We start from the raw sequence: 16,633 nt of genomic DNA on the forward strand, positions 1-16,633 counted from the left end.
TCAATCAATTCAAGAGGGTTGAAATAATATCAAGCATCTTTTTGGATCATAATGCTATAAACCTAAAAATCAACTACAAGAATAAAGCTGGGAAAGGAGCAAAAATGTTGAGACTAAACAGCATACTACTGAACAAACAATGGATTATTGAAGAAATTAAAGAAGAAATCAAATATTATATGGAGACAAATGAAAATGAAAACACGCCATACCAACTCATTTGGGACACAGCAAAAGCACTCCTAAGAGGGAAATTCATTGCAAGACAGGCTCACCTCAAAAAACAAGAAAAATCTCAGATAAGCAACCTCAAACAACACCTAACACAATTAGAAATAGAAGAACAAACAAAGCCCAAAGTCAGTAGGAGGAGGGAAATAATAAAAATTAGAGCAGAAATAAATGATATTGAAACAAAAAAGATAGTAGAAAGGATCAATGAAACAAAGAGTTGGTTCTTTGAAAAAATTAACAAAATCGACAAACCCTTAGCCAGACTCACTAAGAGAAAAAGAGAGAAGACTCAAATAAATAAAATTAGAAATGAGAGAGGAGAAATCACAATGGATACCAAAGAAATACAAGGGATTGTAAGAGAATACTATGAAAAACTATATGCCGACAAATTGAACAACCTAGAAGAAATGGGTAAATTCCTAGACTCTTACAACTCCCCAAACTGAAGCAGGAAGAAATAGAGAATCTGAATAGACCAATCACAAGTAAAGAAATAGAAACAGTAATCAAAAACCTCCCCAAAATAAAAGTCCGGGCTTCTCTGAAGAATTCTACCAAACATTCAAAGAAGATTTAATGCCTATCCTTCTCAAACTACTTCAGAAAATTGAGGAAGATGGAGCACTCCCTAACACATTCTATGAAGCCAACATCACCCTGATCCCCAAACCTGACAAGGACAACAGAAAGAAGGGAAACAAAAGACCAATATCACTGAGGAACATAGATGCAGAAATCCTCAACAAAATTTTGGCAAACCGAATACAGCATTACATCAAAAAGATTATACACCATTATCAAGTGGGATTTATACCAGGGATACAGGGATGGTTCAACATCCGCAAGTCAATCAACGTGATACACTGCATTAACAAAATGAGAAGCAAAAGCCACATGATCATCTCAATAGATGCAGAGAAATCATTCGACAAGATCTAACATCTATTTATGTTAAAAACCCTCAATAAAATGGGTATAGAAGGAAAGTACCTCAACATAATAAAGGCCATATATGACAAACCCACAACCAACATCAGACTCAAGGGACAAAAACTGAAAGCCACTCCTCTGAGAACAGGAACAAGACAAGGGTGCCCACTTTCACCACTCTTATATACATAGTCTATACATAGTACTGGAGGTGTTGGCCAGAGCAATTCGGCAGGAAAAAGAAATAAAAGGAATACAAATAGGCAACGAAGAAGTAAAACTCTCGCTGTTTGCAGACGGCATGATCTTATATATAGAAAACCCCAAAGAACCCATAGGAAAACTATTGGAAATAATCAACAGCTACAGCAATGTTCCAGGGTATAAAATCAACATACATAAATCAGTAGCATTTTTATATGCTAACAATGAGCTAACAGAAAAAGAACTCAAGATCTCAATCCCATTCACAATCGCAAGAAAAAGAATAAAATACCTTGGGATAAATTTAACCAAGGAAGTGAAAAATCTATACAACAAAAACTAAAAGACTTTCCTGAAAGAAATTGATGACGACATAAAGAGATGGAAAGACATTCCATGCACATGGATTGGAAGAATAAACATAGTTAAAATGTCCATACTACCTAAAGCAATCTACAGATTCAATGCTATCCCAATCAGAATCCCAGTGACATTCTTTACAGAAATTGAACAAAGAATCTAAAATTCATGCGGGGCAACAAAAGACCCCAAATTGCTAAAGCAATCCTGAGAAAAAGGAATAAAGCTGGAGGCATCACAATCCCTGACTTCAAAACATACTGCAAAGCTACAGTAATCGAAAGAGCATGGTACTGGTACAAAAACAGGTGCACAGATCAATGGAACAGAATTGAAAGCCCAGAAATAATACCACACACCTGTGGACAGCTAATCTTCGACAAAAGAGCTGAGGGCCTACAATGGAGAAAAGAATGTCTCTTCAATGAATGGTGCTGGGAAAACTGGACAGCCACATGCAAATGAATGAAAATTGACCATTCTTTTTCATCATTCACAAAAATAAACTCAAAATGGATCAAAGACCTAAAGATTAGGCCTGAAACAATATGTCTTCTAGAAGAGAATATAGGCAGTACACTCTTTAACATCAGTTTCAAAAGAATCTTTTCAGACACCATAACTCCTCAGACGAGGGAAACAATAGAAAGAATAAACAAATGCGACTTTATCAGACTAAAGAGCTTCTTCAAGGCAAGGGAAAACAGGATTGAAACAAAAAAAGCTACCTACTAATTGGGAAAAAATATTTACAAGTTATTTATCCGACAAAAGGTTAATCTCCATAATATATAAAGAACTCACACAGCTCAACAACAAAAAATCAAGCAACCCGATCAAAAAATGGCCAGGGGACATGAACAGAGATTTCTCCAAAGAAGATATAAGGATGGCCAATAGACACATGAAAAGATGCTCATCATCACTAATCATCAGGGAAATGCAAATCAAAACTACACGAATATATCATCTTACACCTATTAGCATGGCAAAAATATCCAAAACCAAAAGTGACAAATGTTGGAGAGGTTGTGGAGAAAAAGGAACCCTCATACACTGTTGGTGGGAAGGATAGTGGTGCAGCCACTATGGAAGACAGTATGGAGATTTCTCAAAAAATTAAAAATAGAAATACCTTATGACCCAGCCATCCCACTACTGGGTATCTATCCTAAGAACCTGAAATCAGCAATTCCAAAAGTCCCATGCACCCCTATGTTCATTGCAGCATTATATACAATAGCCAAGACGTGGAAGCAACCTAAGTGCCCAGCAACTGATGATTGGATAAAGAAGATATGGTATATATATATACAATGGAATACAACTCAGCCATAAAAAAGGACAAAATTGTCCCATTCACAACAACATGGATGGACCTTGAGGGTATTATGTTAAGTGAAATAAGCCAGATAGAGAAAGATGAACTTTGTATCACTCCACTCATAGGTGGAAGTTAACATATAGGCAAAGAGAACTGGTTGTTGGTTAGCAGGGGAAAGGGGGCATGGGCGGAGGTCATAAAGAGTGAAGTGGTGTACCTACAACATGACTAACAATAATGTACAACTGAAATTTCACAAGGTTGTAATCTATCATAATCTTAATAAAAAAAAACAGGTTGCTTCAATTTTCACCATTATGTAGCACTGTGATGAGCATCCCTGGACATATATGCACACCTTGGAATACATTCCAAGAAGGACGATAGGTGAGGCAAAAGTATGTACATTGTTTTATCAATTATTTTATTGAGGTTGTAGTGGTTTTTAACATTGTGTAAAAGCATGTACATTTAATTACTTTTGGTACATGTAGTCAAACTGACCTTCAGAAAGATGATGCAATTTATGTTTTACCAATTATATATGAGAGGGCCTATTTTTCTGTAACTTTGTTAGCATTTGGTATTATTGTTACTTTTAACATCTGCCTTTTTAATAGAAAAAAATTCTCACTGCTACATTTTCATTTCTTTGAATATTAGTACTCTAGAGTATTTTCTCATCAAATTATTAGCCATTTGTATTTCTTTTTTGTGAATTGCTTGCTCATAACTGTGCCCCCCCTTTTTTTTACTGAGGTAACATTGGTTTTTAACATTATGTAAATTTCAGGTGTACATGATTATATTTTGATTCCTGTGAAGATTGCATCACCTTCACCACCCACAGACTAATTACAATCCAACACCACACACATGTGCCTCATCACCCCTTTCTCCCTCCTCCCTCCCCTCTATTAAAAAAAAGGTGCTAAAATCACCGGTAAAGGCAAAAATACAGTAAAGGTATCAGATCAAACACCTATGAAGATAACATGAAGGCCAAAAAACAAAAGTACTAAAATTTCCATAATAAGAGGGTAACAATACACACACAAAAAAAAGGAGGTTAGATTTGATATCAAAAACAGAAACTGTGGGAGAAGGAGAGAATAAGAGTAGAACTTTTAGAAAGAGGTCAAACTAAAGAGACCATCAAGTTAATATAGATTGCTATGTACATAGGGTATTATATATGAACCTCATGGCAATTATAAGTCAGAAATCTATGATAAATACACAAAAACTTATGAGAAAGAAACCCAAACATAATACTAAGGAAAGCCATCAAACCACAAAGGAAGAGAGCAAGACAAGAAAGGAACAGAGAAGAACTATTAAAACACCAAGAAAGAAGGAACAAAATGGCAATAAGTACATACTTATCAATAGCTACTTTAAATGTCAATGGACTAAATGCTCCAATCAAAAGGCATAGGGTGGCTAACTGGATGAATAAACAAGACCCATATCTATGCTGCATACAAGAGACACACTTCTGACCTAAAGACAGAATTGTGCCCATTTTTCTATTGGTTTATCTTGTTCTAATTTTGTTTGTAAGAGAAACTTATATAAACTACTGTCTACCATAAGTAGTGCACATATTTTTCCTCGTTAGACTTCTGTCCTTTGACTTTCTTTATTTTGTTTTTTTGCCATATAGATTTTAACACTATTGTAGTCTAACCTGTCCTTTGTTTCTTTATGGTTTTGCTTTTAGCATTAAGTTTAGAAAGATCTTTTCTATTCCAAGATTACGTATATATTTATCTATGTTTTTCTAATTGCCATGCAGCATTTTAACTTTTTAAAAAGCATATAGCTGTTGACTTATATGCAACTTGCTTTATTTTGTTTATTGCATGAATATTTCAAGTCATCCTAAAATATTTTGAAACTACAAAGAGCAAAAGCAAATAAGTGGAGACCTTTTATCTCTGCTTAAAAACTTTATTTAAATATATCCCAGAACATGTTTCTGGTAAAATTGAGTTTGTAAATATTTATCAAATCATTTTGTACTTTAACCAAGTTAAGGTAGCTTCTAATTTCTAAGGGGGGAGAGCTAAATTTGAGAGATGGAAGATTTCTGAAGGAGAGGGAGAAAGCTAATCTTCACAGAGTATTTTGTTCTGGACACAGTGGATTCATGGGTGATAGAATAATGGTCTCTTTTTCTCTTTATAGTTAGAAAGGAAGGAAGCAGAAGAGGTTGAAAAAGTCTCAGGGGAGGTTTGCACTTGTCTTCAGGCACAAACTGGGTTAGATTTCTCAGATTAGGGAAATGAGTGCCTTGATTTCTGGTGAAGATGGGAGTCCACTAAAGCCAGAAATATGGTAACCTGGCTTTAATTTTAATTGAGTAATTCTGTGTGAGTTTAAATAAATTATGCCTAGAGATGGCAAAGATGGAAAGAAATTAAGTACTGCTGTATGGAGTGTTTTATTTGTGAGGATTCTCTGGTATCTGTTTTTCTATTTAACTGTCTCTAGTTGTGTATTATATTTACAGTAATCAGTACTGCTAATTTATTTGAATCGTTATGATTAGCAGTTTAATTAAAAGCCCTCCTAAAATTTTATAGAAGGATAATAGATGAGAAAAGTGGTCTAATTTTGTTCAGTCTCTCTTTTGTTGAAATACATCTATAAGAAACCTTGTTAGCCATACCACAAGACAATAATACAATCACTATATGCAGCAAAAGCCAAAGTTACTATAAACAATGAATTGTTTATTTATTAAAGAAATATTTATCATATGTCTACTATGTGCCAAACACTGTGTTAGATGGGTGAATGAAAGTGAACAAGGGTCTATCTCTATCCTCAAGGAAGTTATAGTTTAGTGTAAGGTACATGCAATAGAACAAATGATTACAAACAGTAATGTTAGTGCAACAACTGGGTAAACCATGATGTCCTGGGTTTGGGAAATGGGTGGGAAGATCTTCATGGAGGAAGTGCTCTGAGTAGAGACCTGAAGGATGAACAACCATCAGTCAGTTAAAAAGATTATGGAGGAAAGAGGAAACTCCTAGTACAAAGAGCTTGAGGGGAAGAAAAAGAAATAGATGCCTTGGGACAGCATGCTGTCCCCAAAGTACTAGGGGAGATGTAGTAGGGGGTGAAGAGTTGAAGTAAGCAGAGCTGCAGCATGAAGCAAAGAGGACTTTATAATGCATGTTAAGGACTTTAACCTGAGGGCAATGGGGAGCTCATGAATGTTCTTGAAAGCTGGCCTCATAAACTCAAATCAGTAAAGTGACATCAAATGTTAAAAGAGCTAAGTAGGGAGAATAGTGGTCCCCAAACATGACAAAATCTTAATCCTATGAGCCTGTGAATAGATTATCTTTCAGGAAAAAGAGAGTTTTAAGATGTGATTGAATTATAGACTTTGAAATGGGGAGATTATCCTGGATTATCTGAGCAGGCCCAACCTACACTCAAGTGTCACATTCTGAGATATGCATCGTTAGGCGATTTTGTCATTGTGCAAACATCACAGAGTGTATCTACACAAATCTAGATGGTGTATACTACAACACATCTATGCTATATGATACTAATCTTATGGGACCACCGTCATATAGGCAGCCTGTTTTTGACTGAACCCTAGTTATGTGGCGCATGACTCTAATCACGAGAGTCTTTAAAAGCAGAGAACCTTTCCCAGTGAGGGTAGATGTGACATTGTGGGCTTTGAAGATGGTGGAAGGGAACCATGAGCCAAGGAATGTGGGTGGTCTCTAAAAGCTGCAAAGGGCAAGGAAATGGATTCTATCATAGAGCCTCTAGAAAGGGACACAGCTCTGCTACTACTTTGATTTCAGCCCAGTGAGACCTCTCTCAAACGTCTAACCTACAGAACTGTGAGATAATAACATTATGCTGTTTTAAGCCACTTACTTTGTGGTAATTAGTTACATTAGTGATAGTAAGCCAATACACTCAGATTCCTCAGAGTGAACTGTGTAGAGGCCACATTGTATTTTGCTTATATGTAAAGTTCTCTCAAGAGGCCAGGTGGAGGGTTTATGTTATATGAACTGAGATGAGTTGGAAAATCAAGCAGATGAGGAATGTGTGTGTGTTTTAAAGAAGGAGAAGAAGGTAAAATGATTTGATATTAAATAATTTGTACTTTTCCTTTAAGGTAAACCTTTTCCATATTTTTCATAAATTGAATCACTTCCTTTAGGAAGAAGAAATAATTCTACTTAATCATAGCTATTAATTTGAATGGAAATATATCAGAATTCAAGAATGTCCATTCTAAACTTCAAAGAAATCATCTATTCACATGTATCGAAATCTGCTCCGCTTGGCCTGACTGGCCCCTTCATTAGATCTTACATCTGAAATAATCCTAAAGACTTCCTCACATTGTACTCAGCCTGCTAAGGAAGCAGAAAACTAGAAGTATCCTGGGTATAACATCCATCAATAAAGGTGATTCCCAGAATTTCCAATACAGTGCCATATAAGTCCTAATATTCATAGAGGTAACTGATAAAAAAATTTCAGGAAAAGTTACCCATTGGGTAATATCATTGGATATTATTTGTATGAATCACTTTAAGTTTGCTTGACTTTGAATGGGAATGAATTTAGGAGACTCAAGAATCCAGGAGACCTGGGACAGAGATCTCACCTCCCCTGTGCGTTGTTTATGCTCTTCCAAATATGAAGTAGTTAATCCACTTACATGAACAATGAAATCAAATGAAGACTTTTTGCATATCCAATAGACCTCTATTAATGGAAAAATGAATGTGTTGAGAAGAGGACAGGCCCATAAAGGAATGATGGAGGGATTTACCAGCAGAAATGGTTGTGCTGGACAACTCCACTGTCCATGTCCTTTAAGAAGGACTAATGACCTGGAGGTGATGGCCTGAGACATACCTTCCAGAGACAGTGGCAAATAGTACTGAATGTGGGCTAATCCATTCAGGTTAAGAAACAAAGTTTTTATGGGAGCAATGGGTTTGGATAGAAGAGAGCAAGAGGAACTCAGAGTGTGGTGATCAAAAGGGAGACTAAGCTGTGAAGTGGAGTCAGGTGCTGAACTGGTAAAGGAATGACATGGTTGAAATCAAGGAAATACAGACCTAGTAGGCACTTTAGGTGACAGAGACTGGGAAGAGAAGAGTACGGATGTGATATCATGGGACACAAATTTTCCAGGCCCCTACACAGCTCAGATAGAAATGGCGGAAAAGGGTAATGTACTTTGGTACATTTTGTTTAGAAAATTATTCAGTAGCCATAATGGGAATCCAACAGGGATACCTTGGAGAGAATGTTTAATGGAGTAAAAAGGCATCTTGTTTTGTAAAGTACCTCAACTATACATAGTGTATCTTTTTTGGATCCTGCCATATACTAGTAATAAGAGTTATACACATGTACAACTTCAGGGCTGTTTGTTGTTGAACACGGAAGGCAGCATTTGGGCAGAGTATGGGCTCTGGAGTCAGGAGGACCTAGGTCTGAATGGGATTCCTGCCCCTTACTTTCCGTATAACGCTGGGCAAGTCATTTTTTCTTCCTAGGACCTCATTTCTTCATTTGTAACATAGGGATAGTACTATTTGCATCATAGCACTGCAATGAGTATTTTATTAAATAGCTTTTGTGCCTCATATATGTTAAGTACCCAATAAAATGCGGTTGCTGTAATACTAATTGTGAGAATCCCAGGGAGATTATTTTTGTGCAATAATCATTTCCCCTTTTTGGCTATCCATGGTGGGGTCAGTGGACAGATCACCAGGGGGAACAGTGAGAAAAATTTGGCAGGAGGAGCCTCCATTTCCAAATATGCACACAAAATGTACCTCTTGCCTAAGCCAGAGGTGGAGGTAGATATCATGTGTTATATAAGTCTCTGTCAGTTTGGAGAAATATGTTTTCAATCATAAACTAGGAAAACACTTTCTTATTCTCCAACAACTTCCACAGGGCATCTTTGATCTCTTTGTTCCTCAAACTGTAGATTAGAGGGTTCAGCATGGGGATCACCAGTGAATAGAACACAGACACCACCTTGTCCCTGCCAAGAGAGTAGCTGGAGCTGGGTCGCAGGTACATGAAAAGGGCTGTCCCAAACAGCAGAGTCACCACCATCAGGTGTGAGGCACATGTGTTGAAGGCTTTCCTTTGGCCTTCCACTGAATGGATCTTCAAGACAGCAGCAACTATGTAACTGTAGGAGATGATGAGGATGAGGAATGATGTTCCCCCATAGTGACCACTACAAGAAAATTCACCACTTGACTGAGGAACTTGTCAGAGCAAGAAAGCGCTAAGACTGGTGGGAGGTCACAGAAGAAATGGTTGATGATGTTGGGTCCACAGAAGTGGAGCTGAAATATAGAGCAGGCCTGGATCAGGGAGCTCAGGAAGCCACTGAAATATGCCCCAATCACCATGTGTGTACAGAGACCCTGGGACATGATGGCAGTGTAGAGCAGGGGACTGGAGATGGCTGTGTATCGATCATATGCCATAGCAGTCAGGAGAAAGCACTCAGTTAGACCTATGCCAACAAAAAAAAAGAACTGAGCAGCACAACCCAAGAATGATATGGTCTTCTGCTCCTGGAAGAAGTCAGTGAGCATCTTGGGAGCCACTGTGGAGGAGTAACAGATGTCAATGAAGGACAAGTTGCTGAGGAAGAAATACATGGGTGTTTGCAGACGGGTGTCACTTCTGATTAGAAAGATGAGGGCCAGGTTCCAGGAGAGGGTCACAAGATAGAAACCCAGGAAGGTCACAAAGAGCAGGACCTGGAGTTCTGGATGGTCTGCAAATCCCACGAAGATGAATGTGATCACTGATGAGCTGTTCCAGGCCTTAGTTGTGGACGTGTTTCCCATGGACCACAATGACAAGATGCAGATCTGGGATAATAATGACAATCTGCATTACAGTGGTATCAACAAATAATTAAAAAATATGTGAGAGGGAGGGCAAAGTATTACAGAGGATTACAACTTTATGCAAAGATTCTCTCTCTTTCTCTCAGAAGGCAATTATAGTCATTGTCTTAAATATTTGCTTTTTAATATAGCATGGTTGATATGAGCTTAAACTTTGGATTCAGACTTCCTGTGATCAAGTCCTGCCTCTACCAATTAGCAGCTGTGTTATTTTGGGTGATATGTATATCATCTCTAGGCTTCAATTTCTTTTTCTTTAAGACAGATGACAGGATCAATGTCATACATTTATTTTAAGAATTAAAATAAGGCAAAGTTTGTAAAGTGCCTGATACATAGTAAATCCCTGATGAAAGTTATTATTTGGACAGTTTTTTGTATGTCCCAGATGAGTTACCTCATGCCCTGAAAATAACTATTCATCTAACTTATTTAAGTTTCAGTATTAGAATGGAGAAACCAAGGGAGGGACCAGGTTCAGCTACGTAATTGTGAAACAACCAATCAGACATTTAGAATATTTTTTTTAAACTTAAAGTCTCAGCTATGTTCCATTTTGACATTTTATGTAGACTCTAAGTAAAATGAAATTTTTTTTTACTTTTATTAAGATTATGATAGTTTACAACCTTGTGAAATTTCAGTTGTACATTATTGTCAGTCTTGTTGTAGGTGCCCCACTTCACCCTCTGTGCCCACTCCCCCATCCCGCTTTTCCCCTGGTAACCACCAATCAGTTCTCTTTGTCTACATGTTTAACTTCCACCTATGAGTGGAGTCATACAGAGTTCATCTTTCTCTATCCGGCTTATTTCATCAAAAAGATTAGGCCAGATGTGTATAGAAATGCTCTTAACTGTCAAATATTAGATCTGAATATACTAACATAGTTCCACTTTCAAATTTGTCTTCAGTCTGAGCTCTCTAAGCTATTTAATTGTTAAGAATGTGGATTCTGGCTATAGCCTGCCTGGATTTAATTCCCAGCTTTACCATATAATATATGTGTGATCTTGGGCAAGTTAGTTGAACTCTCTATGACTCTGTAAAATTAGGGATAATAATAGCACTTTGTTATTAGAATTCCTTCTCTCTCTCTCTTTCTTTCTTTCCTTCCTTCTCTTCTTAAATCTCTTTTAAGACATGCATGGCCCATAGTAAGTGCTCTACAAGAGTTTTTTATTGCTGTTGTTATTTAAAAATCTAAATTACAATGTAACCTCAATCAAATTCTTATAATTTTCAGTATATGAAGTATCTTTCAAGATCAGGGACTTGATTCCACCCAATCCACATCTATAAGAATTTCCATCACCCCCTCCACATCCACACTAAGTCTCAATCCACATAAATCAGAAAAGAACACTTACCATCAGCGGGTCTTTGAACCTGAGGTCCTAACTCAGCAGAAGGCACTAGGGAAAGTGTGGTCAGAGGGCCTGGTGGCTCATGGTAAATGACCCTTATAGGTGTGGGATATATTTTGATCCTTCTTCAGGTTTTAACCCAAACAATTTAGAAATCATCAAAATTACCTATCTTTTAAACAATATTTTCATTCTGTTCTACCTATCTCTTTAAATATGATGACTCTCACAAATTTGCTTTTGTTTTTCAAAATGGAAATGTTATTTTATGAATTTTAAAGCAATATGTGAGAACTGGAAGATAATTAGATCAATAAACAACGGTGAAATAATAAACCTAAAAATCATGGGCACTTCCTGATCAATGCAAAAAAATCCTCTTAAAACTGGAAATTATGACAATCTATCTCCTGAAATTAGAGCTCTTAACATTTAGGTGTATGCCTTTCATGTTCAAGTATATGTATATGCATATGGCTGTTTGTATCAAAGACCCTCTACAATTTACATATATTATAGAAATTATTCCAAGTCAATAACTTCACAATTTGGGAAGTAATGCTTTCTCTATTTGCTATAAATTTTTCTGGCTCAGTTTAGGAAAGCCATGCCATTTTATTATCTCCAATTTTTCATAAGTCAATCTACATCTACCTATTGCCAGTCAGTCAAGCTATCATTGATCTTTACTTTCCTCTTGGAAATTGCACAGAGATATGCCCTTGGTATAGACTCCTTCTCTTCTTGCACTCAATAGCTCCTGTTACAGATTTTCCAGTTCTAAACCTTAAAATTTGGGTAATGAGAGAATGTGAAGCTCCTTTTAGCCATCACCATGCCATCATTTGTGCAGAGTTTCAGAGATCTCTTACACTAATCTCAATCTTGTCAAATATGGCTTTAAGATATGTATTATGTTTAGAGGCTCTGCAACTGTTTGTGAAAGGTGTGTAGAATTTCCAGGATCAGGAGGGGATTCTTTCCTTTTGAAGAAAATAAAAGGGCCTCCAGCAAAGTTTGACATAACCCAGTGCAGATGTAGTGCCACACAGAGAAATTGGGAGCTAAACAAAAACAGCTCTACCGGAACCCTCACCCATTCTGTGTAGGGTCTGCCATTTAGCAAGGTAGAGACCTGAGGTCTGTGATGTTATTAAAGGTCATTTGGGCACCTACTCAGGTTAGCACAAAGGGAAGGGGGATGAGTTGGTGGTGATGATTCTGGGTAGACTTCAGGGTAAGCCTGGTTCTAATCCTGTTTCTACCACTTGCCAGCTGTGGGATGTTGGGCAACTCATTTAGTCTTTCTGATCTTCTATTTCTCCATTTGTAAAATGGGGATAACAGTGGTTACTTAAGAGTTGTTTGAGGGTTGTTTAAGATAATATGTGAAAGCCTCATGGGTCTTGAGATAGGACGTTTGCTTAATAAATTGGGAATGTTATTGCTATCAGCAGTGAATATTCCATAAAGAATTATTTATGGAAATTAACCTTATTTTGGAAACGCTTCCTTCTCATGTGGCAGGTTGAAGTGTGCTTATCTTACAGACATAATGAGTTCACTGATAGACCATGTAGCTTTGTAAAAAGTGTTTAGGAGTGAGATTGAAGAATTTAATCATCTGGACTTGATGGGTCAACTGAAAGTCTGTTTAGAGTGTTGCCATTAGGGCAGAGAACTTCCACATTTGGAAGGAACAGAAAGTGAAGCTGGACAAATTGAAACAAAAAGAAAAGAATATCCTGGGTTTTATTCCCACATATAGATTCTCTGAATCTTACTCTAAAACATTAAGTGAAAGGTATATTAAGAGTTGTATGGAGCACTTTATGTCACCAAACTCTACTCATGAAGTAGTGCTTCTTCCCTTGAGAAAGGAAATCTCCTTCACTCTTACTGCAAACTCAGGGAGGCTCAGTTTGGTCTGAGTCTGGACTCCCTTTGATCCTATAATACAGTTATAATCAACACCAGGCCTCTTTTACAGAGCTGAAGAAGGAAAGTTTGAGAGGCTCAGGACCTCATTGGATTCATAGATGCTGGAGGTGAATGTTTGTGAATAACACTAGCCTTCAAGACCATAGTGAAGATAAAATAATACAGTAAAATTAAGCATCTAGCACAGTACCTTGCACATAGCAGACACTTAGAGATTGATGAGAACTGGTAGGGTGGATTTACAACTCAGGTCATCTTTTGACAAAAATGGCAAGAAAGTGTTAAGTTTTATAGCCAAATCTTCCTAATCGGAGCTTAACAGGTGCAGTTGGTGATGGAAGAGAAAAATGGAATAATGACGCAGAGAACCTGAGCTAAACTGTGGAGGTGATGTGGGTTTTCTATGGTTTCTCCGTCATTCATGATCTGGGCTGTGTCCTTCACTTCATGATGCCTCCTCCTCTCACTCCTCCAGGAACCTGGTGTCCACAAGGTCTTGCTCTTCTAGCTCTGTCTATCATCTAAATGCACAAATGGTTGATGTAACTGAAAGAGACTCTCTCAATGTGAGGTGAGAATTCAAAAGGCACCAAGAGATTAATTCAAGAATTAAGATTCAGATGGTAAAATTCAAGCCATCAGTCAGAAAAGAGAAACCGGGTTTTAGAGATTAGAGATCTCTTCAGTGTTTGGAAAATCTGCTATGTCAAGTCTGTCCCAATCACACCCCTTCCAAATTACTTTTCAGACTACTTACTAATAATTGGGGCTGTGTTAAAGGACATAGCAATCCCTTCCAAAACTTCATTCCCTCTTAAATCTCTTTCTAGCTGCAAGTGCTCAAACATGGTCCAGGAGGACCATCAAAGGAGCAGAAAGGTAAGATTTGGGCTGAATTTGAGGAAAGACAGATAGAATTGAAAGGTATATGGAGGTAAACTAAAATCCAAAGAGCTTCTTAGCCATCTATATGGGCTTGTAGATCTAGGGTGCTTTATAAGTGAGATTAATATGAGCATGAAGACAAAAAGTAAAATATGAATGGCTGCACCCACCTTCTCCCTCTTGTTCTGTCTGACCCTTAGCTGATACTTGTCTTGAGTTCTGCTTTGGAAGGAGTCTAATCAGGCTTTGGTAACTGCTTCCAGTCCCCAAAGTGCTAATGAGTTGGAGAGCAAGCTTGAGGCTGATTTATTTATCAAAGGTCAAAATATCCACTTGGTGAATAGAATGTGTGGGCAGAAAAGTGGAGGGAAAAGATACACAGAAGAGGAAAGATGTAATCTTAAGAAATTCTTCTGCTGTCTGCTAATATCTGCATTTGGGGTCATTTTTGAAGTGTTTCAAAGCTGGGGCTGCAGGGGAATTTGAGAGAGGTTTTTTTTTGCCTCTCTCCTTGGAGGTGTTTCATTACATTTTCCCTTGAGAGTCTTTTTGAAAAAGAAAGAAATGTATTATCCAAACTTCACAGATTTGTAGTTAATTGATCTCTGGGGTGGTATGCTCATATAAGTGCTCTGAAGAAGATGCTTATTAAACTCCATCCCAATGGCTTTCTCATCCTCCAAGGCTACTCAAGATCTCTTCTGGTAGTACATAAAGAACAAGCTCAAGATAACATTGGGACACATAGGCAAGATAGACGCCTATTCTGCAGAAGAAAGAAAGATTGTAAACAAACAAACAAACACACAAACAAACTCTTTTCCACTCCTTCATAGAAACTTTTTGGCCTGAAGTATTTTAAGCGGATGGGAATTCAAACTTATTGAGCTTCTACTATGTGCTAAACACTGTACTAGGTGTCTTATGTGTGATAACTCACTAAATCCTCCAAACCCTCCCTTGCAAGGAGGAAACTGAAATTCTGAGAAAGAGTAAGCTGTTCAAAATTTTATAGCTAATAAGGGATTGAGCCACTATTTGAACCAAGGACTGTGTGACAAGAAATCCTGCATTTGCATGTATGGTACATGCATTTATTTTGGAACTCAATTGCACATAAATGTGTATATATGGTCAATCGTATCTCTCAACTCATAATCCTTTCTCTTTTCACAGAAACCTACTACCTTCCTCCAGGAGAAAGACATTAGATACAGAAGTTTTCCTCTAAAATTTTTAGAAACTTACTCTGACTTAGCATGATAGAGTATAAAGATGTAGGATTTTTATTCTATGGAGGGCTACATACAACAAAAAATAATTTGGGTCCAGGCATTCAATAAAAATCAAGGCTTTAATTCATGTATTTGAAGATGAGGGGAGAAAAATAAAAGGTTTGATTCACTTGTTTCTTAATCTGAGAATATTGAACTGTCATCTTTTAAAAATAACTAGAATAAATAGTGGAATATTGATTCCAGCTCATGGCCAACTAAGAGAGAGAAAGTTTCTCTAACCAGACAAAGAAAGAAATAGAGGGGGAGGCATCCAGGAGAGGCTAAGGAATAGAATTCCAGTGAAAACATGGATAAGGGAGATATTATTTATTCGTCCATTTTATAAGTCTTTATTAATGCCTCTTCTGTGCCAGACCCTGTGTAACTCATCAGAGACACACAGAATGGAAGATGAGATAAGAATTTTGCCTGTATGGTGCTTACATAATAATGGAGCTACTTACGATGAAGTTGTCACTGAAGACAAGCTTTGGAAAACCAAGCTACTGCTGCCTTGACCATTATGTTTGTCATAACGACTAATATGATGGCTAGATGGGATGGATGTTTCTGACTCCACTGAAGAGTTTTCATAAAGAAAGTGACAAGCTTGGGGTTTTAAACTCTCAGCTCACCTCCAAGACAACCAGAAAGCCTCTATAAAGGCTCTAAAATAAATATTTTATTTCTTGTAGATTCAAGGTCGATAAGACTTAAAATCAGATGCAAACTTAATTGTGCAGATCGCAAAGCCTCTTAAATTAAAGTTATGACATGTTTGAAAAAGAGGAAGACCCTGAAATTTGGACTGGGGATACTTCAGTAGGCTCTAAGGAAGTTGATAATCTTGAACTCCTAAATTATCCCGAGCCTTTCTAGCCATGAGAATAGTCCCTTTTAATCTGTCTGAAGAGACTAGCCTTCCTTTTTGCAATAAGTATTTATTAGCCTCGTGTGAAGCATTGCCTTGCAAGGGGATGCCTGTCCACATTAAGCCCCACCAAACCAGCCTTCATTGCTGCCAGATCATAATTAGATTCAAATATCAGCATGCTCCAGGAGGACAAGTAAAAAGTATGACTTTTGAGAAGAGATTATTTTTCCCAAGCTTGAAAGATGTTGAGTTATTTTGGAAAAATCCTGGGGGAACATATG

The 16,633-nt window shown here is 37.3% G+C and overlaps 1 pseudogene; it reads right to left on the reverse strand.

The window, feature by feature from the left end:
• Positions 1-8,989: 8,989 nt before the first annotated feature.
• On the reverse strand, positions 8,990-9,945 carry LOC138916540 (olfactory receptor 5A1-like; annotated as a pseudogene).
• Positions 9,946-16,633: the final 6,688 nt, after the last annotated feature.

This window comes from Equus caballus, chromosome 12 (assembly GCF_041296265.1).
Source record: "Equus caballus isolate H_3958 breed thoroughbred chromosome 12, TB-T2T, whole genome shotgun sequence".
NCBI lineage: Eukaryota > Metazoa > Chordata > Mammalia > Perissodactyla > Equidae > Equus > Equus caballus.